General features: G+C 38.4%; 1 protein-coding gene across 1 annotated transcript in view; it reads left to right on the top strand.

The window, feature by feature from the left end:
* Positions 1-25,578, top strand: part of ZNF385D (zinc finger protein 385D) — a 288,666-nt gene that overhangs the window by 218,127 nt on the left and 44,961 nt on the right. The gene's annotated exons all lie outside the window — the stretch shown is intronic.

The raw sequence follows: 25,578 nt of genomic DNA, 5'->3' as shown, positions 1-25,578 counted from the left end.
TAGTATCTTAGTATGATTATGACTATTATTAATGCCTCTTACGATAGTGAGATTAAGTGGAGCGCTTTTGCGTGGGCGAGGGAGGAGGAGGAGGACTGCCTGTCTTCTGTGGAGTTACAGGGAAGTGGCAGCTTTTCTGAAATCATTGTGACTCCTCCCTCTTTCACATGTCAGGCTGTTGACGTCGCCTGTTGGGTACAACCTCAGTGGGACTGTCTGCTAGAGCATCTGTTTGTTGGTGGCCTCTCTATGTCCTGGGCTTCTCACAGCTTGGCATCTGGGTTTCAAAAAGACAGCCAGGCTGATGCCTTATTTCCTTTCGACCTAGGTTCTAGAGTCATAATATCCTTTCTCCATATTGTATTGGTGAGACAGATACAAGGTGAGAGAGCTTGGAATCCACCCAATGATGGCGCAGTGTCCAAGTCACATGTCAGATGGTGCTGTGAGATGGGAACTATTGCTGTGGTCATCTTCGTACAATAAATCTGCCATAGTGGTATGCTATGCTATGCTATGCTATCCTGATAGAAGAGGTAGGTTGACATGGCTTGAGAGCCAGGGAGAAACTGGGTCAGTAACAGGAAAGAACACATTGATCATGGTGGCTAAGGTGAGAAGGAGTTGAGTCCAGGTTGTTATAAGGTTCATAACAGCAGAGCCATACATTGCAACAAAAGAATTTTAAGGATACTGTATACATAAAAGATGAATGGACAGTCTCAACTTTTCAGAGGGAGGCTGTGAGTCCAAATTCAGACAGACCAGGCAGGAAATCAGAAAGAAGCCTCCGTAACCAGAAGAGTGGGATGTCCTTGACATTGAAGTCACATTCTGAACAAGAACTTCAAAATCGTCTGGAGCTCTGAAACCCACTGCAAGTCATGGACAACCCAGGGCATAGAGTAGGATAGACAGACGAATGTCCCTCGTGGGAAAGGAAGAACCAGCTCTTGGCTGTGAAGCTGGATCCTGATAGGTGTCACAACAGCAAAAATCTCACTGCAATAGCTGCATCAATGGGTCGGTTTGACATCACAAATCCAAAAATAGATGAAACAGCCCATCTGGCAACTTAAGAATAAGGAAAGTCTTTAAAACTCCATCCCCTAACTGCTCTCCCTTTGGCACTCAATAAGCCAGTCTCTGCGTCAGAGCCCGGGGAAGAGCCCTTCCGAGCTTGCACCTTGATACGAGAGCCCCGAGACATCTGTCGTGCTGTTTCAATCCTCCTCGGCCGCACCCAGCTCTGTCTATGGACCAAATGTGCCTATTTTTTGCTCCACTGATTTAATAGCCCCAGGAAAAGTTGATAATATAATCATAGAGTTCTGTCTGAGTGAAATGTCTCTGGTTTTATCTCCAGCCTTTCTGTGGGGCTCCTTAGACCCTCCAGACTCTTTATGTTTTGCTCCATTCCAGCTGCTTTTTGGTATAGAACCTACTGGAATTACTCTCTCAATAGTGTGTGTGTGTGTGTATGTGTGTCCTTGTCCCTCTATCAACTGCAAGAAAAATTTGCCTTATTATTTAGCAGTGTTTTAACAGGTTTCAGTCCATTAAAAGCAAAAGAGAGCATTAAATAGCATTCTCCCGCGTTAACTGGTGAGCTTTCATCAGTTTATTAATAGACTTTAACTGCAAATGTGCTGTTACCTGCTAGAGCTTCAGGCCAATTCTAGCAGCAATAGTGGTGTCCTCTGGGACGAGAAATCCAATTCTAAGTTCTACCTTCAGGTAATGCTTTTGGACTGCTTAGAGAGATTAAACAAATAAATGCTGAAACTTTCCTTCCAGACAGCTAGATTTATTCATCCTATAAAAAACCCCTGGCCTTAGAAAACAGTCAAGACTTAAGTAGCAAACTGCCCAGTGGGCCCAAGTCTATTCCAATGGCTGGCTCCTTAATGCCAGTTCTGTCCTGTTTCTATAGAACGGTGACATTGAATAGACAGAAGGTTGAAAACCAGGTAAATTGGAGTGATGCATTTTAGTTCTTCTGCAGAGAGTCAGATGCACTAGAATAAGATTACAAGCTTAGCCTTGGTCGGAGTACCATGAAAGATTCGATTCTAGATATGGAGATGCGTGCAGGCAACAGCAAAGCTAATGGATATGAGCTCTCTGTGGAACTGGCATGGTTCCCCCTTTCCCATGAGAATCGTGTTGTTCTTTTTGCCTTCATTGCCAAGAAGATCAGAAGAAATGTTATAAACAGTTGAAATTCTCCTGAAGTTAATGGAAGGGAAGAGGAAGAGATCATCATGGCCAGGCAACCCTTTCCTTGCATTGCCTGTCTTAGATGTCTCTCCTATTTATCCTGTTTGATAACTAGGCCTCCTCATAAGTCTCTGCCTGTAACATAATTAGCGTGAAGAAACTGTTACTCAGAAAAATTCAAAGGTCTTACATCATTTTAAAAACAGAAAAAGACAAAAAGACAAATTTTATCTCTGTGTCACAGAGTTTAAAAAATATATCCAAAAGAGACTATTCAACCTGGAAAGATTGTGATGATGTTAATAAATTCAATGTGAAAGTGCGCCTTCCCACCACCCACTTCCAACTTAGCATAGCTGAAGCTCTTAAGGAAGACTGACTTGGTTTTGGCAAACAAATTATATTTTATTGCACATATAAGAATAATAACAATAACAATAGTGTACATCTATAGCAAGCATGTAATATTTTGCATATGTTGACTTATTTGATTCGTACAACAGGTCGACAAAGGTATGAATGTATTATTATTTGTAAATGAAGAGACTAAGGGACAGAGAGGTTAAGTATTTGCCCAGAGTCACAAAGCAGTAATGGTGGAACCAGGGCTGGAATCCTGCAAATGGAACTCCAGAGGCCTGATCCTTGTCGGGAGGCTTGCTGTCTCTGTGATGCAAGGTTGGGATCCAGCCATGTGTATTATAATATCAGGAAGCTTATTTGATTCTCTTTCCTCAATCAGGTTTTAGTTATTCTAATACTATAACTTGTATTAATGTCGTTATATATGTACATATCATATTGTGTGTGTGTGTATGTGTGGTTACAGTTGGAACTAATATGGTAAAGGTGTAATATTGACAATGAGGAAGATGAGAGTGTTGCTAGATATACTATCAGGATGGTAAATGGGCTGTAGAATTTGCAGTGTTCACTAAGTATCCATGTACTTACTACCCTCCATATTCAAGCCCTTCTTGTATTTATACTGGGGCCTTATAATTAATTATAGTAAATGTGATAGACTGTGAACCACTGCATTTATAGGGGGAAAAAAATAAACCAGCATGTAAGACCAGAGTTGTGAATCAAGGGCCATAATTTTTTGTTAAATGTGAAAGAATTTTAAAAATTCTGGAGGCATTTGTTCTGAAGAAGTTTTGAAAGTATAAGGCTAGCTGTCCTCAAATGTCTGGTGTATCACCATGTAGAAGAATGAATAAAGCCTTATTCTGCAGGGCATATAAGTATAAACCTGGGCTATCTGCTGAAAAATACCAAGGAATTCACTAGGTTTAATGTAAAAAAAAAAAAAAAAAACTCATTTTTGGTACCCCATATGGTCTCTCTATTACACCTATAAATAATTTATTTCTTGCACAGTTTTGTTTGTCTGCCACCTCCAGTGAGTAGAGAAGTTCCTTAAGAGCAGCAATATGTCTGTCTTGTTCATGACTATTTTTGTAGTGCCTTGCATACTCTTGGGTTATTTTTTTAAAAAGCATAATGTAAGTAGTCAATGAGCGAATGAATGAATGAGCAAACAAATAGAGGAAATAAAGTATTCGAGATATTTCACTGACTGTGGAGGAAGTCCACACATACCGTGTGACTAGTTGTTAAGAAGTTTGGCAGCAAATTTTAGCTCTGAATTGCGGTTATACTAGATGTGTAATGTCTATTCCAATACTCAGATCCTGTGATTTTTATCTCTTTACATTTGAGCTTTCCTGGTAGTTGAAACCTTTTACTTTTATTCCCCAGCATATAGGAAATTCAGTCAAGATGTTTGGTGCTGCAAAACCACAGAGAAATATTGCAAGCATCTTTTTAGCCCTACTTGTTTATGAGGACATTTATCATCTTTTGATAACGTGTCATCATGTTCAGAGAAATGGACAGCGTGTACTTTGTAATCAGGATGGGAGGCTGTGGCATGACTGATGTGAGCCTTCATCAGGTATCATCGTAAAATACGTGTCTCTGAAATGTGCATGTTTGAAAGGCTTGTACTTGCATTTATAACACTTGGCTCCATTTCTTCATATGTAGCTATAAATTAATGCATACAGTGACTCCTCATCTCAAGTTGGCTGCTCATATGTATGCATGGTCAAATTTTGATCATCAGGCAGATTAGCCTCATTAATCACTGAGCATCCCTTACATCCCTTCCACTCAGCTGCTCATTGAATAGATTTGTGACTCTAGATAAATTCTTTTAATCCCTCTGCTAAGTCAGTTTCCAGAGAGACACAACCACTAAATTAGCAGCTATGAAGATCAGTAACCACCCAATGCTAAAATAGGATTCTGTGTCAGGTTGGTGTTTTAAGGTCTATGATGATATACTGCCATCAGGGAGCTTTCATTTTTATTTTATGGATGGAACTATGATATGTGCCTGAAGTTACACACAAAAAGGGCAGTACAGATGTGGGGTGTGTGTGAGGTGGCTAAAGGCAAGGGATTATTTTGGAAAAGTAGACAATATTTGGAATCAGACTCTCGGTTTCTAACCTCTGCTGTACCATTTAATTTTCTTCATCTGTCAAATAATAAATTGTAGTGAGGATGACCAATAATGCAATCAAGGCACCTGTGATGTGGAATGGTTGAAAGATCACTGTTACTATTTATTGTTGTGATAATTATTATTATCATGGGTATTAAATTTATGTGTAATTTTGAGATATGCATGGAATTTTCCACTCTTCTGTGGTCTACACCAATGGGGGGAAAGTGGGGAGAGAGGATTAAAAAGATGTTATCTGTAAAAAGGGAAGCCCGTAGAGGAAGCTGATATTTAGCAAGGTCAGAAATGGTGGTTTAGTTGAAAGAGTGCCAGGGCCTTCTGGGACCTTTGCTATGCACAAAATGAGAATGAGTGATGCCAAATGAACATTTGTCATCCCCAGATGGCAATTTAAGACAATTTCAGTTTTTCTTAGATTTGCTCCAGTATTTAGTAGAACTTGCCCTTCCTAATGATGTGTGTGTCTCTTTACTACCCCCATTATGGCCTTTCTCCAGTTTTTGCAAATAAAGAAGCCTGGTGGATCAGGATAAGCATTTTTGAAGGAATCTCCCTGAATCAGGCTCAAGAACACCTTCATATGGAACAAACCTTGGCGTGCGGTCTTAGGAAGTAAATCAATTTAAGAATGGGCTTGGGTGGGGAAGTCTCTGGTTCCAAAGAAGGTGGAGAAAGCTCATTTCATCCTGTCCTCCTACAAATGACAAGTATAAACCCTGGACAAAATACATAAGGCAACTATCGGGAGACATTGAAGGGTGGAGATACTAAGGACCTCCGGGTAGCCCAGGAGGAAGTTCCATGTTTTCTGTTTGTTTCTTTGGTTTTGATTTTGTTTTACCTCCTGTCTATCCTGGCCTGAGTGCCAGAAAACCATGCAACCTGGAACCAAAAAGGGTTGTAGACACAGCAGCCCCAAGAAAAGTGCTATTTCTAGCCCTCTTGTAGACTCAGAAGACAACAACCATGTACATAGAACCTTTCTGGCCATACACACTCTTCTCTAGGTGAACATCACAAAGCAACCACACTAAAAAACCAAGGAGGCCCTGGCTGGTGTAGCTCTGTGGGTTGGAGCATCATCTCGTAAATCAGAAGGGTGCAGGTTCAATTCCTGGTCAGGGCACATGCCTAGGTTGCAGGTTCGGTCTCCAGTCAGGATGCATGTGAAAGGTAACTGATGGATGTTTCTCTCTCATATCAATCTTTCTCTCCCTCCCTCTCTTCCTCTCTGAAATCAATAAGCATGTCCTCGGGTGAGAAGAACACTGGGGGAAGGGTCCTGTGGACCATTGTGCTTGGCACTGATACAGGCAGAGGCAGTGCCCCTCTGCCCTAGGCACTGTGAAAACTGTGGGGCAGAGCCCTGTGAACCAGCCCTGGCCTGTGAAAATGGATGCTTTTAATACCCTTCCTTTACCAACTGTCTTGATTGTAAGTTTTTTCAGTAGCAGGCACTGGAGAGACGTTGTAGGAGGAATAAGAGGGTCTTTCTTTTTGGTCTCACTGGCCAGATTCTTGCAGTGTGGACAGTTTCTTCCATAAATACCTAGCTCCTGATGTGAGGCACCCACAGGCCAGTGCTTCTCCCAACACACTTGTATGGCAGTTTGGTAGCTTTGTGCCTCCAGTGAGATACCTGCCCATGGACAGCTTACCTTGGTACCAGGAAGACAGATGTCCAGCTAGGTCCACCATCAAGGCTCCACAGCAACCTGTCAACCATTCTGTGAGCCATGGCCACACCCTCCACCATGGGGTCTGGAGCTCAGCTCTGGGAGGGGTGGGCTCTTCCTTAGGCACTGGGCCTCAGCCCTAGGGGTAGTGGCTGTTCCGTTTATCAGCTAGTCCTGTGTTACTTAGAGATCTCTCTACTTCTTAGTAGCTAGTCATCATTCAGCAACCCCCTATTACAAGTAATAGTAACCTTTCCTTGTTCAGATTGCTGTGCATTTTCTCACTCCTGATTAGACCCTGGCTACTAAAGAATGACACCAAAAGCACGATCCATAAAAGACAAAAAATTGATAACTTGGACTTTATCAAAATTAAAACTTTTGATCCACCCCAATCTGGGGAAACTGTTTTCAATCCACATATATGACAACGATCTTGTTTCCAGAGGATCTAAAGAACACTTTGAACTCAAGAGTAGGAAGGGAGATGTTCTGACTAGAAAATGGGCAAAAGCCTTGAACAGGTGTTTCACCAAAGAATGCACCTATGGTAAATAAACACATGATAAAATATTGAACATTACGAGCTATTAGGGAAATGTAGACTGAAGCCATGATAATATTTTATTGCACACTGGCTGGAATGGCTAAAATAAAATAAATAAATCCAATGCCAAGTACTAATGAGGATGTAGAGCAGCTGAAACACATTTCTTGTGGGAGTGGAAACTGGTATAGACACTATACATGAAACTTGGCAGTTTCTTGTACAAGTAGATATATACTTGCAATATGACCCAGCAATCTTACTCTTGGAGACTTACCCAAGAGAACTGAAAACATATGATTACTTGAAATACTGGATATAGATTTTTATAATTTTTATAACAATTCAATTAATACTTAGCAAATACTGGAAACAACCCAAATGTCTTTCACTGGGCAAATGAATGAACAGACTGGGGTACATCAGTACAATGGATTGATACTCAATGATAAACAGGAATAAACTATTGTTACACACAACAACTTGGGCAGAGCTCAAAGCCATTGTGGTAAGTGAATAGAACCAGTCTCAGAAGGGCCCATACTTTATTGTTCCATTTATGTACTTTTCTCCAAATTACACTGTGCAGTAGTTTTTAAGGTTTAGGGTTTGAGGGAGGCTACAGAGTGTAGGTAGCAGGAACAAGTTTCTTTGGAGTGACACGATAGTCTATTTCTTGGTTGCGGTAGTGATTACAGGAATCTCTCTGTGATAAAATGTCAAAGAAATATACACTTAAAGAGATTGCATGTTAAAACTGGTAAACTCTGAATAAAATCTGGAGTTTAGTTAATAGTACTATCCAACAACAGGTTTTTGGTTTTGATAATTTTGCTATGGTATGTAAGATGTCATCATAGGAAGGGTCAGAGTAAAGATTGTCAGACTGCCTTTGCTCCAAGAAATCACCCAGGGAACAGGCTAGGATTTTACACCAGATTTATTAAAGGAATGAAGAAAAAGGGGTTAGAGGTAGGAGGAAGCTCCCGACCCAACTCTAGGGCACATAGGAATTCTCTTCTGTGTGCTTGCAGGTGCTGTCTCCACCCTTTTCCGAACGTATATTTTGGTTAGGGTGAGTTTACCCATCAATACATTCAACAGGTTATTTACATCTCCCTGCTTTTCCCCCAATCGATATGTCATGCTAGGTCCATGAACATTTCTTCTGGGAATGAGCAAAGTCCATTTTCATGTCGTATGGGAGAAGCTGGGACCAGGTTAATTTGCATATAGTTCATTTGCATATGTCAAAAGTCCAGGCCGGTGATCCAGCCGCTGCCCTATTTTGACAATGAAAGAACAGAAAGTGTAGGCAGCACAGATGCCCCGAAAGAACTGGGCTGGAGGGAGGAGCCTTTGGGACAAGACGAGCCACCACGCGCGGAGCTGGCACAGCTGCAGAAGAAGCCACGTTCCCTCCCACATGTCGCGCCCACCGGGCCGCCGTGTTCTGACAAAGACTACACTATAATGCTTTCTATACTATTTTTACAACTTCTCTGTGGGTCTAAAATTATTTCGAAGTAATAGTTAAGCAAACAAACAACCACAGCAGTAACCACAAAAACAGAAGTGAGCTGAAGGGCCCCGTTGGTAGAAAAGTAAGGCTAGGGCAGGCTGCTGGTGCCAGGCGTTAGTTACAGCCACACCTCTGAGTTCCTGAGTCAGTTGACCTAGTTAGAGACCCAGGAATTGGCACTTGAAAAAATTTCACAGATAATTCTACCGATTACAGAGATTGGAAAAATGCTATTTTAAAGGAATTCTAAGGCAAAAGTTAGCTTCGCCTTGGAGGGAGTATTTTCCTAGGTTCCCTGGATTTATCCTGTTTGTTGGCACTATTTATCTTGGCTTGACTTGAATTGATTCTGGGCAAGAATGATTTAGAGCTGGGTCAGAAAACCCTTTCCTGGAAAGGACCAGATGGGACTATTTTAGGCTTTGTAGGCTGTTTAGCCCCTGTCATGCCTACTCTGTTCTGCCATTTTAATGTGAAAGCAGCCGTAGGTAATACATAAATGAGTGGATGTGCCTGTATCACAATAAAACTTTACTTATAGAAACAGACATTGAAACTGAGTTGACCCACAAGCCACAATTCACTGTCCGCTGATTTAAAGGATTGAGTGCACCATATACTTAGTGTAAGTAAACTATATGATGATCCTAGTCCAAGAATTATTGCAATACTTCTCAGAATTAATGAACAAATGAGTTCAGACTTTTTTTTTTAATGGCTGTATTTACTATGCTCTTGTCAACCTATGCTTAGTTTATTGTGCTTAGTTTTGGTCTCCTCACTTCAAAAATGTTAATAAAATTATTCCAGACCAGAACAAACTATCAAGGGCAGCAGAGGGTCTGGAAACCACACCATAGAGAAAGTGCTAGAAGCAATTAGGGCATTGAACCTGAAGAAAATGTTGAGAACAATGTCCAGATACTTTATTTGGAAAAAAAGATGATGAAGTTTAGGAATTTTTTTTTTTTAAAAAGGAGGGTTGTTTGTTCACTCATTTATCCAACAACTCTTTATTGAACACTTACTACATTCATGTGCTGTTCTGGACTCCAGAGATATACTAGCTAGCCAATGGTGAAAGGAAGTTGCAGAAACATGGATTTCAGTTCCATAAGAAAGGCTTCTCTAAGAATTAAAATCTATCTGGAAGTAGACTAGGCTACCTTGGAAGATGTTAAGCTTTGTCTTTGAAACTGTGTAAAAAACATGTAACAAATAGAAAAAGCTGGCCTGGGAAACCACAGAGGGGAGTATGTATGGGGCAAAGGTTCCTAGTCTGCTCTCTGGACACCACGGTACACACTGAGCTCCACAAGGGACCCTAGTGTGGGGTTCAGAACTTTGGATTTCTTGTGCCAGTTTTAATGTCTGTATTTATTTATTAGTAGTGGCACTCCTGCATAATCTTCTTCCCTTGGCTAAAAATATATTTTAAAACCATTAATGTAATGATTTTAATCAAGTGCCCTGAGACATATGTCCCTCCCAGATTTGAGTTTTTATTATTTTATTAAAATAGGCAGTAGTGAGTGGAACATTTCAAAGTTATAATTACATGATCAGAAACTATAAATTTGAAGAGAACTTATAGGAATCCCAAAGGATATATTGTCTGTTGGAAATAATACCTATTTTTGATAGTGTCTTATTTCTACTTCTTTTTTGGACATTGCCTTTTATTTCTAAATAAGTGATTTATCTCATTTATTGCATCACATCCCTTTTGTGTCCAATTTTTTTTACAGTCTATGCATTTTGATGTAACACATGTTAGTTATGTTCCAATAAGTCAATAATTTCTGTCTAGATCCCTTTTTTTATGATAGTAGAAATCTTCATTGTATCCCTTCCAGGTGATTCATTCCTTCAGTGATTTCTCAGCCAGTGTCTTAGACAGCTGTGTGCTTTCTCTCCCCACTCCCTCTGCTGAGCATGGAGTCAGCTTCATAAATCAACCCACAAATCTGGGAAAGCTAGAATATTAAATAAATAACTAAGGGTTGCCTCGTATGATAAGTAAATCTGAAATGTGCTTTTTGAAAATAACGCTTAGTGATTTATGTAACTGATGAAATGACAGTTAATGATACTGCTATTTGGTTAAAATCCTTGAGAACACCATATATATCCAAATATCCATCTGCATATATTTGGATCATAACATAGCTTTAAATTACTTGCTATTTTAAAATGATCCATAACTCCTGAAATAAGTTGAATTATTGGGAGATGACTACATTCATGGGCTGACCTTTAAAAACTGAACAAGTCAAATATCAAATACCACCAATCAAATAACTCACTAGTGACTCAAGGCATATGTGTTATGCTTTTAGTATTGTTAAAGTGGAAAAGAAATCCCTCTTCATCTTCTGGATCTTTGCTGATTGAAAGGAGGTAGTGATCTAGCTGTATGTGACGAGGACAGGGAAATGGTTACAGAAAGGACCCAAAGAATGAATTGATATTGGTGACAAAATGCTTAGCCTTACTGTTGTAGCACGTAACTCATCCTTCTGAGAGTCCTTTCTTCCCCACACAAGTGAGAAAACTATACCTTTTTTATTTTCTTCTTTTCTACATATAAATACATGAGTCTACCATGATTATGATATGCCACCATCTCTTGATATGGCTGTTTTAAGATAATTATATTAATATAAAGTGCATTTTAAAAACAGAGATTTCAAATCTCTATGGCTGTAGATTTTATTTTCATATCTTAAAGAAGACCAGAAGGAATAATCTGTGTGTTTAAATAGCAATAATTACCATAAATTTTGCTTGCATTAATACTGAGTACATTATGAAGCATTTGTCATAGCTAATGCATTTCTGTCAAATCAAGTAATATTAGAAGGGGGAGTTTGTGATGAATATTAATGTAAGAGATAGCCCTAAGTAAAGCAAATTATAGAGGCAGGTAAATGTAGAATTAGCTGCAACTGTGAAGTAGCCTTTCATTACAAATTAAGTCCTTATGATGTTAATGAAAATGTAAGCTTCTAGGTAGCCATCAGGAGCCTGATAGGCGGTAGGAAATGCTTCTTGGTACTTGTAATTCTAAATCAAATAGTATAAATAGTCATGCAAAAGAATATTTGCGTGTCTTCATTTTAAATTTTTGCCTTTAAATAAATCTTTTTTTTTTTTTTTTTAAGAAATCCACTCTTTAGTGGAGTTAGTTCATTTTAAGTCCAAGGTTAGTTTCAGGAGCATATGTTTAGAGAATAAACTAAGTAAATAGGACATTTTGTGTTCATTGAAGCTAGATGCTGTATAAATAAGAGATCATTAACACATCATTACCTGTGTTAATTACACATGCTAAATTATGAATCATATCTGAGAAGAAAAATTTCCTCAAAAGTTACAGAAAGCAAAAATACATTCCTCAAGTGGTATCCTAGATGAAATTATACAGAGAGATATGCATTTCTTGCCTGACTATTCAGCTAAATTAATTTACAGCTCTGGAATCTTCTGAAGTTTTCCATACAAGGAATAATAGCAATACTTTGAGGCTACCAGTTCAAGTATAAAAACATTAACTTGATAATTTGTGTTTTGGATTTGAAAGAGTTAATATCTGTATTCACAAAAAGGTTTGTACCCAATGTTTATAACAAATTTATGGTTGTCACTTTATCCTGTCATCTATTTCGTTCTATCGCTACTTTTTAAATTATACATAATACAAGCTCATTCTACACATTTTATAAGATTTGTATGATCTGAAAGGTAAAAACTTCCTGTAATCCCCCTTTCTGCATATTTTTCCAAATTCAGACAAAGTAAGAAGAAAAAAATAAGGTGTCATATTTTTTCTATCCCTTCAGACAGTCAATTGTCTATATTCCTGGGGACAAGGTTTTTGTATTGAAAATAGTCACACATTTGAAAAACGGGGATTTCCCTTTCTTTCAGAGACAATGGTCATTACTAAGAGATAATGATTCTACTTCCAATATTTGATTATCTCAGTCGCAGGCAGCTTAGGCTAAGTTATGTCATGGTAATAGATGATGCCCAAATCTCAACAGCTTAACAAAACAAAGGTTTGTTCTTTGCTATGATTTTGCTGAATATGCCTTTATTTCTGAACATAGTTGGATGGAACAGGTGTATCGTCTGAAGGTACAGGGAAAAAGAAAGAAATGATAAGCCACACATTACCTGTTAAACTATCTTCTAGATGGTGGCATGGGTCACTTTCACTCATGTTTTAATTCAGGGGCCTAAGGCAGTCACTTGGGAGTCCTAATGTCAGTGGGGCACAGGCATCTACAATTCTGTAATAGGGAAGGGCATTGTAGAGAAAGGGTTTTGAACAATGATGCTATCATCCACACAGTAAATATTTGTTTATATAATACAGTGTTTTGGAATATCTAATATGTGCTCGGGTCTGTGCTGGCATTTAGGCTAGAGTAATGAATAACATAGATATACTTTTTTTCAATCATAAATATTGTGTTGATTGAAATTTTATGCTGCTTTCATAGAGGCTGAAAATACTTCTTTCTGAAAGAAATCTCTTCAAGGTTTAGGGAGCAAGAACTGAGCAGAGGACATTTTCATACACATCCCTGGAGAATCTGAGGAATTCTGGAAGATGCTCCCTCCAACCCTGTTGCAATAGTAGAGAAAGCCACTGTCGCCCATAGATTTGTGTCTCTAAATGGGGGGATGGTAGTATATAGGATGGATAATTAGTGGCCATTCATATATGTTTACTGGTTTAAGTTTCTGTGGGTGAGTCTCCATGAGGGAGGTCAAATTTAAAGGAAACTTTTGCCTGGGCTTAGATTTGGGGGATGTCAGAGATAAAGCAAGCCTGGTGGGAGTAACCATGAACAAAAACAGGGATGCAGGAATGATGGAGAGTTCAAATGCTAGGGCTGTATAGAGAGGTGAAACTCCAGCAAGAAAAGGCAGACTCAGTAGATGAAGGAATCAGGGCTTGCCATTAGAAAGATCCATCGAACAGTTGGTAGGATATCGGGGAGGCAGCAGTGACATGAAGAAGAAAGTATGTTGTGGAGATCTTTGCTAGATTGTAACTGCAGTGCAGTCACTACCCAGAATATGGAGCTGTTAATAGGACAGGAAGGGAAGTGGCGAGCTGGAGTGGAATTGAAGTCTGGTGCATTTGGTCTATCAGATGCAGTAAAGGACGAGGTAACAGTGCCATATAAAGACAGTCTTAGATGAATTGTGGGGCAGTTACAAAAATGGTCAAGGGTACGCTGGACAAAGAATGATTCAGAGAGAAATCATGGGCTCAAGTGGTGGGTACAGAGAAAGGCTTGTAAATGTGGACTGTGTTTAGAATACAGTCATCCTGGAGTCCCTTCCATGAATGGGAAAGAATGAGAGCCTCCTGAGACTAGTTTTTGGAGGAGAATTGGGTCTGGCCAAAGTAAAAGATGGAAGGAGATAAGAAATGGATTTTAGATAAGGAAATTGATTCTTCCATAGGGGTAAAGTGTTCTATTTTAATTCTGACCTATGTTCAGTTTCACGAATCAGAAAAGGCAACCACTCTCACCTAAAAACAGTTAAATGTAATATGCTACAAATGCAGAAGAAAAGAATATAAGCTTTCTTACAGCACACACACACACACACACATAATACAAGAATAAACTCTGAGTTTTATATGCTCAGAACTGTACACCTACTTTTGCCCCACGCTGTATATGCAAAAAGGAGAAAATAGAGTTCCACACCATTAAAAATATTCCAATTTATATGTGAGGGGAGAGTCTGATTTTTAGAACTCTTAGGTAAATAATGAATTTGACAATTATTCCTTTGAGTAGTCCTTTTTTATGCTTTCTATCTTAGGAACTGAGTGAATGATTAGACTAAGAGTGGCCTTCTGTGATGGAGAAATGTTTAATTTCACCCTCAAACCACAACTAAAGTGGATTGAACTCTGTATTTAAAATATTGTAGTTTTAAAGAATTAAAGGTGTTTCACACACTGTCATAGATGCAGCTCCTCTGCCCAAACAAATTTCAGTTGTTTAAATGTCCAACACTTCAGTTCAGTGTTTAGAAATATTTACAGAGCTATGTTCAAATAATCAGGAATATTTAACTGAACTCTATCTCTTAATCCATATGATCAACGATTGCTGAGAAAGCAATATGCTCTTCTGTTGATGATTAACTGGTTATGCAAAATGCATATACACACAAGCTGTATCAAAAAGATGAGGTTTTCTCCATACAAGCTGTAAAAACCAAGAGAAAAGAAATAAATTTTTCTAAGCATGCCAGTGGAGTCTACATTAAACTCAAAATTTAAGTATCTATAAAATGTTATCCTTTTCTTATCTTAAATTTGATTTGTACTAGTACCGGTATGCATTGATTGTTTCTTTGGGGGACCAAAAATGTTAATGGACCTGACATTTTAAATGTATGTGTCTTTTAAGCAGAAGGGGGCTCTTTGGATCACAAAAAATAAAGATATGTTGAAATTTTATACAATTTCAGAATGTTGGGTCTTGGAAGGTCTTTCCCCTTGGATCTTTTTTTTGTAGTAATGAGGTCAGCCTAAATAATGGCTTTGGATTTTTTTAAGAAAAAAATAAACCTCCTGTTTTAGTAGCTATGAAAGATTTTAAAATGTATATTAAATCTCTAATTTCCTACAGATGAAAGTTGAACAAAGTGTCATTAGATATTTTAAATAAAGGTATATTTTAAATGAAGGTGTATTCTTATTTTCCATGTCATTTACCTAAATATCAAAAACAGGAGTTTATTGCTCTGTATTTGAAATAGATGCCTTCAAACATATTGTTATAGAAGATATATTACCCTGGCTGGTTTGGCTCAGTGGATTGAGCGTCGGCCTGCGAGCTAAGTGTCGCTGGTTCGATCTTCCAGTCAGGGCACATCAGAGAAGGAAAACTCTGACCCCAAAAAACCTCCGCTCCCTTGCGGCATACCTCTTCAGGGGAAAGGCTAAGGGAGTAAACCCTGACAGAAAATCCGGAGCCGGAGTCCCTAAGGCGGTTTGACGTTGTAGTCAACACCGGCAACTCCTGCGGCGCACCTGAAGCCAAGCTGTATTGACTCCGTCTTTCCCTTGGACCCTTCAGCTGCGAAGAGAGGGGGAGTCTGCTGCATGGGCAACAGCAGACCCTCCATATCACCCTGCCCAGGCTCTGTAGCTTCAGCTTCACTGGAGAGGACACTCCAGTGTCATCACAAGATGTCGATTCAACATGGGAGGAGACAGATACCGTGTCACTCCCGAGTTGGACTGCACAGCCATTCTCGGCGGTGCAGATAGACTCTTAAGAAACTACACCATCGTCTCTCGAGACGGACGGCTGCCGACGATATATATATATATATATATATATATATATATATATATATATATAGAGAGAGAGAGAGAGAGAGAGAGAGAGAGAGAGAGAGAGAGAGAGAGAGAGACAGAGACAGAGAGAGAGACAGAGAGAGAGACAGAGAGAGAGAGAGATTATCTATTTTTAGAGAGAGGGTAAGTGAGGGAAGAAGGGAGGGAGAGAAATATCAGTGTGAGAGAGAAACATCAATAATTTGCCTCTCGTATGTGCCCCAACTGTTGATCCAACCCACAATCCACACATGTGCCTTGACCAGGAAGGAGTCAGACTGGCAACCTTTTGCTTTACAGGATGACACCCAACCAAATGAGCCACATTAGTCAGGGCAAGAATAGATCACATTGCCTAATATAAATATCATTCAAATACTGGTAATGATAAGTGGAATAACACAAAACAATTATTGTGCCCCCAATCAGACTTTAAAAATTTTTTATTTTAAATTTATAAATAACATCTCTGGGATTTTGCTGCAAATAATATTTTCTTAATTTATTCAACTGATAGAGAAATGGATCCTTATCAATTACAGCAAGTATATTTTAGGGATAATTAAAATATAAAACTATTTAAGAAAACATGCCATGAGGAATGTAATCATTAGTATGAAGCCTACATCATTTATGTATAATTTTATTATCAAAGGCCTAGATCTGGGATTCAAGCAGTATAAAGTCATTTTGGATTTTGAGAACAGCGAGACTTGTGAGAGGGCTTGGTTAGAATATATTCTGTACATTTTAAAGTTTGAGCATCCAAAATGGTTATTCAAGTTTGTCTTTTAGGAATTAAAATAAATAAAATGTATTTCTAACCTCATAAGTAAAATATGAGAAACTTCAGAAGTGTGGCAGCTTGACCTGTAAGAGAATGGTGTAAGGTTAAAGGATGATTTCTGTGTCTCTGATGATACTGCAGCCAGAGTCACCTCCAAACAACATATTTGACTTCGAGAGAAGGATTTAACCTTTTCCTGACCTTGTATTACTCTCAGATGGAAGGATTGAATGAGATCAGTTTATTTATCAAACATCTACTTCTCAAGCACTATGCCAAGTTCAGAGACCCTGCTAGGTGCTAGGGAAATGGGACAAAGCCCCCACATCTGTGATCCTCACCATCTCTGACAGTTGCACTATTGTTTGCCTTGATGCTGTGGTCTGAGGGAACTTCCCCAGCCACTCTGGGTCAAGACCTCCCCTCTTGGAGTCCCTAGCTAAGCTGTGGTCAATGAAAAGCAATGAAAGAAGGATGGGCTGTTTGAAAAGTTGGAAAACTCCTAGAAACAACATAGATTCATTCTAAAAGTAGTTGTACCAGGCAATCTCCAAGGACTAGGTATACATTGATGAGAAGTGGCAGAACTTACAATTTAATGGCTGAACATGATAAACAAGGTTGTATACAGGGGTGGGCAAAAGTAGGTTTACAGTTGTGAGTATACAAAACACAAGAGTCATTCTTATTATTATTGTATTATTTTCCATATGAACAACTGTAAACCTACTTTTGCCCACACCTGTAGAAATCTCATATATAGGATTCAAAATGTCTGATATTTTATGACATATATTCATATATTATAGCTTATATAATTACTATTAAATTACGAAGTGAAGTTTTTAATAGGAGAATTTTGGGGAGTATTTCAGTAGGGTTCATTAACCAAGGAAAGTATCTCTGAGATGCTAAAATTTACATTAAGAAGTAAGATATGAGGACCTCAGAGAAGGCTAGCCTAGTCAAGGAAGAAATTAAGTGCCAAGACCTTAAAACAGTAGCAAAACTAGTTAGGTATATTAGTGAAACTGAAAATAGATATATCATTCAGGATCGCACAGCAGGATTTCTAATTGACCTGAGCTAGTTTTAGTAGGAAGGATCAAATGGGTTACAGATTCATTAAGAAAAGGAAAGAAACAAAGTCTAAACCAAGTTGTAGGATTGGGCCAGTAAGGGGCCACACCCAATTTCAGGGAGACTACAGCCAGGAAACAGGCGCACATGGGAAATATCCCCCAGAATAACCAGCCTCTTCTTTCACACAACCTGCCAGGCAAGGAGGAGAAAAAAGAGACAGAAATATAAGTCTAAATTTCTTCTTCCAATTTCATGCAGTCTAATTAGTAGAAACTAAATTATAGTCAAGACCTACGTGGCAGTGAAGCTGGGACATAGACTTTGTCACTCTCTGGCGTGAATGCTGAGCAGGCCACCAGATCCTCTTCAAAAGCAAGGAGGTTCTATAGTGAGGCAAGAACTCAGTCATGCTAAGGACTTGAGAGCTATGACAAGCAGCTGGACTTGAGAGAATAATGAAAAGCCATTAAAAGATTTTAAGTAAGCATCATCTTTTTCATGTTTTGGACATGATTACTTTCATTGTAGGGCAGAGAGTAGATTAGAAATTAGGAGTGAGATTGGCTTCACTGATTGAAAGTGATTACATCAGTCTAGGCAAGAAGTGATGGTGCCCTCACTGGTGTGACCCAGTGGATTGAAAGTTGTCCTGCACACCAAAAGGCTGGTGGTTTGACTCCCAGCCAGGGCACAGGCCTGGGTTACAGGCCAGGCCACTGGATGGCAGTGTGTGAGAGGCAACCAACTGATGTCTCTCTCACACATTGATGTTTCTCTCCCTTTCTTTCTCCCTCCTTTCCCCTCTCTCTAAAAATAAATAAATAAACTATTTTTGAAAAAGGAGGTGATGGTGACTGGGAACAGTATGGCCACACAAGTGGTGGGTGGGTTGGAAACACATTTTGATATAAAAACAAGAGGACTTGTTGATGGATCAGAAGTGAGAGGTACGAGGGCAAGGACGAACAGCATTCAGGCTTAAGCAGTTGGCTGCATGGGGCTATCACTTGCGTCTGAAGATCACATTTTTTATTAAACAGGAGTCATCACTTCCTCTTTGAGATTCCTGGACTTCATCCCTCCTCTTACATCCCCTTGAAGTGCCATTGGGTGAAGTTCTTGTCTGTTTTCTTTCTATTAGTTTTAAGCTCTTCAAGAGTAGAGATTTCTTGTCATGTGTTTTAGAAGCTTATTTTTATATTGCCCTGAAGTGCCTAGCACAGTTTCATATGTCAGGAGAAGTTAAAATAGAATTAAATGTTTCTTCCTTTGTCACCTGCCAACTTCTGGCAACATGGCTTTATTATAACATAAGAAGTTATCACTTTAAAAGCTTATGGAAAAAGTTGAATCCTGAGAATTCATCCAAGAGTATAATATAAGATACAGTTTAGACACTCAGGTCAGGCTGTCTTGAACACATTTCAAGATGACAATAGTACTAACACGTCCTCATATAAACACATTTTCTCCCTAAAGTAAGCAAAGTAATTTAGCGAGCTTAGCATTTTGTTTTCTAAACCTATATATGTAATGAAACAGGAAGACAATTTTTTTTATGTTTTCTCTCAACAGGGAGGAGGGAAAAAAACAGCAAACAATAATTGATTTCCTTTGTCTCTGTGAATTTTTTAGGCACAAAAATATTCAGAGATACTTTGTAAATATACTCAGAAAGGAATCATTTTTCAGTTGTGTTAAAACTAAAGTATCTTCAGGGAAATGTAACCCTACATACTGCAGGCTATTTTGAGTAAGGCAAAGCTAATCATAATAAAAATATTTTGATGTTTTAACTTGAGGGGTGAGAAGTATTCTCTGTATTGCATCCTCTGGGAATTTTGATCGTTAAAACACTTGATATAATAGATTAATTAACAGAAAAGTATTTTCACCACAAATAGAAGAGGCTGACATTTTATTACAGAGGAATGAGTTTTCTTATTTGCTCTGGGCTCTTTAGTGAGAGTTTCCAGAGCTCCTTTAGGGGTTATATATTAGTGGAACCTTTGTACTATCAGCAGACCATGGCTTTGAACTTTGTTCTTGAAAATAATGTCCTTGTATGAATAGATCCTACCATGCAATGGTAAGAAAACAATACAGGAAACCACAGTGAAAGAAGCCCAAGCTCAGAACTCAGGAGAATTTGGGATTGACCCTGGCTATGGCCTGAAGTATGTGTATTATCTTGGGCAAGTCATTCATCTTATTCTGGACACCTTTTTTTTTTTTTTTTTTTATATTAAATCAAGAGAATTATAACATGAGACCCACCATCTAACTCTAAAATTCAATAATTTTATGAATCACTGGCATATACTGTCATTAAGAATTGGATATGAATTTGGAGTGCCATTACTTGCTTTACTTTAGCGTCTGGCTCTGATGGCCACATTGTGTTGGAATACAATTGCAAATCTTCCCAAAGTGTGTTCCCTGTTGACAAAGTATCTTGGGCCTGATGGTGGCTGAAGGTTACAAACAATCATTCAAAAACAGTTGTATCACAAGAAGGTAATTGTTCCCAGGCCCTTTCCTTAGCATTTTGCTGTGTCCTATATTTTTTCATCCCCATAGTCAGCCACAGAGGAAACATCTGTCTAGGAGCAGTTTTCAAATTGTAGGTCTGGATCAGTTAGGATCTCTGATATGACAGTAAGGAACAGTCACTGATTAAATGTTAGGAAAACCATTTAATTTTGCTTTCCCTCAAAATTTAAAGATACAAATCATATTAGGTACATATCACTCTTAATTCAGCCTTTTGAAAATATATTTTCATGTCACCAATTTATTTTACACGATGTCTTTTGATGCTAATTCTAGAAACAATATTTTAAATTTTTAAAAGGTTTATATGGAAATTTATATTGTGTTTTCTCAGTCATTTTGTACTCTTGACAGCTTTATAGAAATGTGAGGATAATGTAGTCAGAATTCACCCACACACATCACATTCCAGAACAATACTAGTGACTCCGTCCTGAGAATTCTAGAGCTGGGCAGCTGCCTAGTTTCCTCAAACTACCTTGATAATGATTTTATATCCAGGACATTTTTAAGATAAAGGCCTTTTATACTGTGCTCTTAATTCTTTTGTTCTATCAGCACATGTTTGTCAAAGAGTGGGTCTATGCAGCACTGTACTCAACAAAGTAAAAAAATAGACAAGAAGTGCATGATATGTTTCCTTACCACGATTGTGCAATGAACTTGTATTTTCAAGGGGGAAAATGTGCTGTAAGTGCCTAATGTGACATGCGGCAAGCAAAGTGCTGAGAGAAAAAGCAGTTCTACTTAGTTGATATAACTTACATTTTACCCAACTTTAACATCAACACACTCCATTAGTAGCTATATTCACGGTCCTCATACCCATCAATTTTTCTTGATGCACCTGCTTTGTGAAGTACTTTGCAAGAGATGAGAGATTGCTTTGGATACCCACTATTAAACTTCTAGACCACAAAACAATTACTGAGTTTCTTTTTCTCTCTTTAAGTTTTCTTTGTATGGTTGTTTAATACCTTGAGTTCCATTTTAAGAATTCTTTCTTGAGCTTTAAGTGGCCATGCCTATGCCAAATTATTTGTTACAATAAAATAAGGAAAATAAAACTTTAAAACTTTTCTCAGGTCAGTGAACTTCCATCAGTCTATGTATTTATTTTTTTAAAAAGATAGAAAGCAACTTAAATATCATAGAAGTAACTTATAATAAAAACAAACTGAAACATTTTCCCATAATGTGAACCAAGGTCTCCTCTTTTATCTGATATTGGTCTAATGTCTATTAATTACTATAGTTGAAAAAGCCCATTCATTAGGAAACTCCCTGCATTTCTTAAATTTCCTTTGAAAAAAACTTGTTTAAAAAGATCTAGTATAATGTGCTTATATTTTGTCCTCAGAAAGAAAGCAACATATACCAAAATGTGTTCTGTGAGGCATGGTGGGGTCAGCTGGAGGTGAACTCAGTTTACAGGGAGGGCAGAGGGTGACATTTTCCTGGGTGAAATCACAGTGGGACTGTGATTATTTTCCAAGTTCATAGCACAAAAAGTCTGTGGCCTCCTCCCGTGTTCTGTTTACAGTACTATAAGAATCAGTATGGGTGAAAAAATTTCAGTTACTTTACTGTTTGACTGAGGCATACTTTATATGCAGTCAAATGCACAGATTTTAAATGAGTGTAGACAGTTTGGTTCACCAGTACCATCCTTGCCCTAGTCAAGAAATAGGACCTTTCTATCACCGCAGAAAGTCAGTTCACTCATACCCCATCCTAGCCTGTGCCCTCCTGACACAGAGGCAAGCACTGATCTCTCCGTCTGGTAGACTATTTTTGCCTTTTCTAGAATGTGATATAAATGGAATCATACTGCTACTCTTATGTGTTCAGTGTCCTTTGCACAAAAGGGTTTTTGAGATTTATTCATGCTGTTTTTTTATCAACTAATTTGCTTATTTAGCTGAACAGTATCACATTTTATGAATACACCACAAATTATCTGTTTACCTGGCGATAGCTAATTGAGTTGTTGTGATACTTTTATGTACAAAGTGCTCTTTACATTTGTGTATACTTTTTTGTAATAGATTTTAATTTTTCTTTGTCAATAAATACCTATAAAGTAGAATTACTGTATTCTAAGATAGCAGTACGTTTCACTTTATTTAAAAAAAATTGTCAAAGAGACTGTGCCATTTTGCATTTCATAGACAATAGGTAAGCCTTGTTTGCCCCATACACTTGCCAATATATGGAGTTGTTAGTCTTTTAGACTTTAGCCTAAGTGGGTGTGATGTAATAGATGTTATACTGTGGTTAGTAACCCCGCTCTATAGATGCTGAAACTGTAGTTTAGAAATGTTAACTTGTTCAAATTCACACTGCGCACAAGTAGCAGGACCGGCATTTCCGATGTGCTCTTAAATGCTCTACATATTCTCACAAGTGGAATTCTTAAGTCCTGAGGAATGTGGCACCCAAGTGAGCCTTAAATGGTCATTGAGGGGAAGCATTGGTTTGCTTCAACAGAACCAGCATGTTGTGAATTACTTGGGAAATCCCACAATAAGATGTGACTTAAGGCATGTAAGGCCAGGATGAAGCTCCAGTGATAGAAGTGAACTGAAATCAACATGTTTGCTGGCCTCGCCCTTTGCCACTGTCCCCCAGATGAGACTCACTGGGAGATGCTTACAATTAGCAAAACAAAATGCCTTAAACTATGTTCAAAACTGCTATGTTCCCCAAATACTATAAAGCCTGCATGCACATGTAATAATGTCTCAAAGAAACTGTCTTACTTAATCTTTCATGTTCATTTAGATTCAGATTACTTTTTTAGGGAAAAAAAACATAATATTTATGATATTTATAAATCTCTAACAACAAGAACTATGACACCCAAAAAAACTGCCCTTGGTTTTTATATTTTGAAAAATCTGTTAACTTTATGGAATACAAAAGTAAATGTAATGCATTCAAGTTTTGACACAGAATTTCACTGTTTCCTTCTTAATTTTACTTTCACGTATTATTGATGAACACATTGATGAAGAAACATTAATGAATGAGTGGCCAGCCCCCAGCAGTATTTGGCATGAATAAGAGTGTAAATGCTAGGACCAGTGACACAAGAACCTGTTGGAAGGAGATGTTGAGAAATTTTTGATTATTGTAAGTATAGTTGAGGGACCATAAACCAGGGATTTCAAAAATTTTAATTCAGATCCCAAGCCTACTTCTCTCCAGCTCAGTGTCTTGGGCAGGCTGTCTTAACCTTTTGGGCTCCTATGCTCTCGTTTTTCAAATGGTGGGACAGTAATAGATACTCTCCTAAGTTTCCAGTGCCCAGATTTTTTTCTGTATTTTCTTACCAAGGCCAATAATTCATGGAGACCTAAGGCAGGAAGAAAGGGCACATGTAATTGGGAGAGAACATGAAGTTCCAGGAGATGGAACCAGGTTTTCATTAGTTTAACAATTTTTGTGCCTAATACATGCCTTAAGAAGGAATCACAAGATATAATGGAGAACAAGGTGTATCTATTGCCATTTCCTATAGAGCTTTCAGACTAGTGAGGAAAGCAACTAGGAGGCAGGAAATTGACCTATAGAATTGAAAGCCACAATGGTTAGTAACAGTATGCAGTATGCAGGAGGGGATCCTTGAAGACTTCCTGGAAAAAGAACTAGCTTAGCTGGGAGACACGCTGGCATTTCTCAGATGCTGAAGAGGAACAGTGGTACTGGCACAGGTGACACAATGTTTGAAGTATTGACATCAGAGTGATTTTCTAGGAAATGAGAGAGGTTTGATGTGACTAAAGTGGCTATATGGAGGACCACACAAGGTGAAAGATGGATCTAGAAAGTGAAGCATGGACCTGTTCTTAAAGGACCTTATAAGTCATACTAAGTTCAGGCTGTTGGATTCTGATCCCCAACATGGTGAGCAAATGAACATCATCTAAGGTAAAAATTATAGTAGATTTGCCTATTAGAATATATTGGGATGGTGGAATAGAAGATGGGCAGACATCATTTACAAAGCAGTAATAGTACTCTGAATTTTGTTACTGAAATAAAGACAACACCTTTCCAAGATCCTTGCAAACAGTAGCAGAGGTGCCTGGCATGAATTCCTGCAGAAGACCATCTCTCTTCACACTCCCAACAGTATCTGTGTCCTGAAGCGTAATGGAATGTGAGTGTTGTACAGCCAGAGAGAGCGGGTCAGCCTGCAGGCGGGCAGTCTATTTATGTGCCAGGTCCTATCCCCACTGCCCTGCTTAAGTTTGCTGTGCTATTAATCACAAACAGAAAACAGGTGATGAATAAACAGATTATAGAAATGTTATGATATCTGCACAGATGGACCCTGAAAGGCTTACTGTTCAAAGTAAAAGCAGAGGCAGAGTCAGAACGGAAAACAAGATATCTTGAGACTCACACAGATATGAAACAAGAAGACCAGGAAAAATTAAGAACTCGAATGCATTCTTGGAGGAATTGAGAATTTAGGCTTAAGCCCTGGTGATCATGGGAAAGTTTGGTTTCTGAATCATTCATTCTTTTATGGATTTTCCTGGACTTTAAAATGTTTTGCCTGGTGTTGTTTACCCTTGCCAGGTAATGAGAAGCTATAGCCCTCATGCTGTGCTGGGGTGCAAGGGAGAGTGGACCTGCAAACGTATGGGTAGGACAAGCTAGGCCATTAGATCTAAGGTCTGCGTGGACCATTTCAGTACGTCGTTCCTTCCATTGAGAAGAGCGAAAGTACCTCAAATGAACTGAGATTACGGATGGCATTGGTAGGCCAATTTATAGCACCTTCATAATCATGGTTCCAAATAAAAATATTCAGTATAGAGAACAACCTTTAAAAACTTCTGTGTCAAGCAAGCATAGATTTATTATACCCAAAGATGATTGTGCGATTATACATCTTTCATTTCTTCTTATCATTCAGGTATACTTTCCTGTACAACCAGGTGATAGCATCAACAAATTTATTTTGTATAAAAATAAAAAGTGTGTTGGTAGTTCATAGTAGTTAACTTTTAGATTTATTGATTAGATCTGTGAAGTTCTAGTTACTTTTCCTCCCAAATAAAAGGTATCCAAAAGTAACCAAAAAATAGTGTGTTTTTTGTTAAACACCTAATGTGTTGTGTAAAAACATAATCTGAAGGCAAAAAAAATTGGGAAGACTCTAGGTGTAAATGTAGTTGCCTATATGGAAATAAAATTTAGGGTTTTCAAGTGGTCAAGGGAACACTAAAAACATACGTGCAAAGAAACATTTAACA

Source organism: Furipterus horrens, unplaced genomic scaffold, assembly GCF_987537825.1.
Source record: "Furipterus horrens unplaced genomic scaffold, mFurHor1.1.pri manual_scaffold_7, whole genome shotgun sequence".
Lineage (NCBI taxonomy): Eukaryota > Metazoa > Chordata > Mammalia > Chiroptera > Furipteridae > Furipterus > Furipterus horrens.
This window is presented reverse-complemented; position numbering and strand designations above follow the sequence as displayed.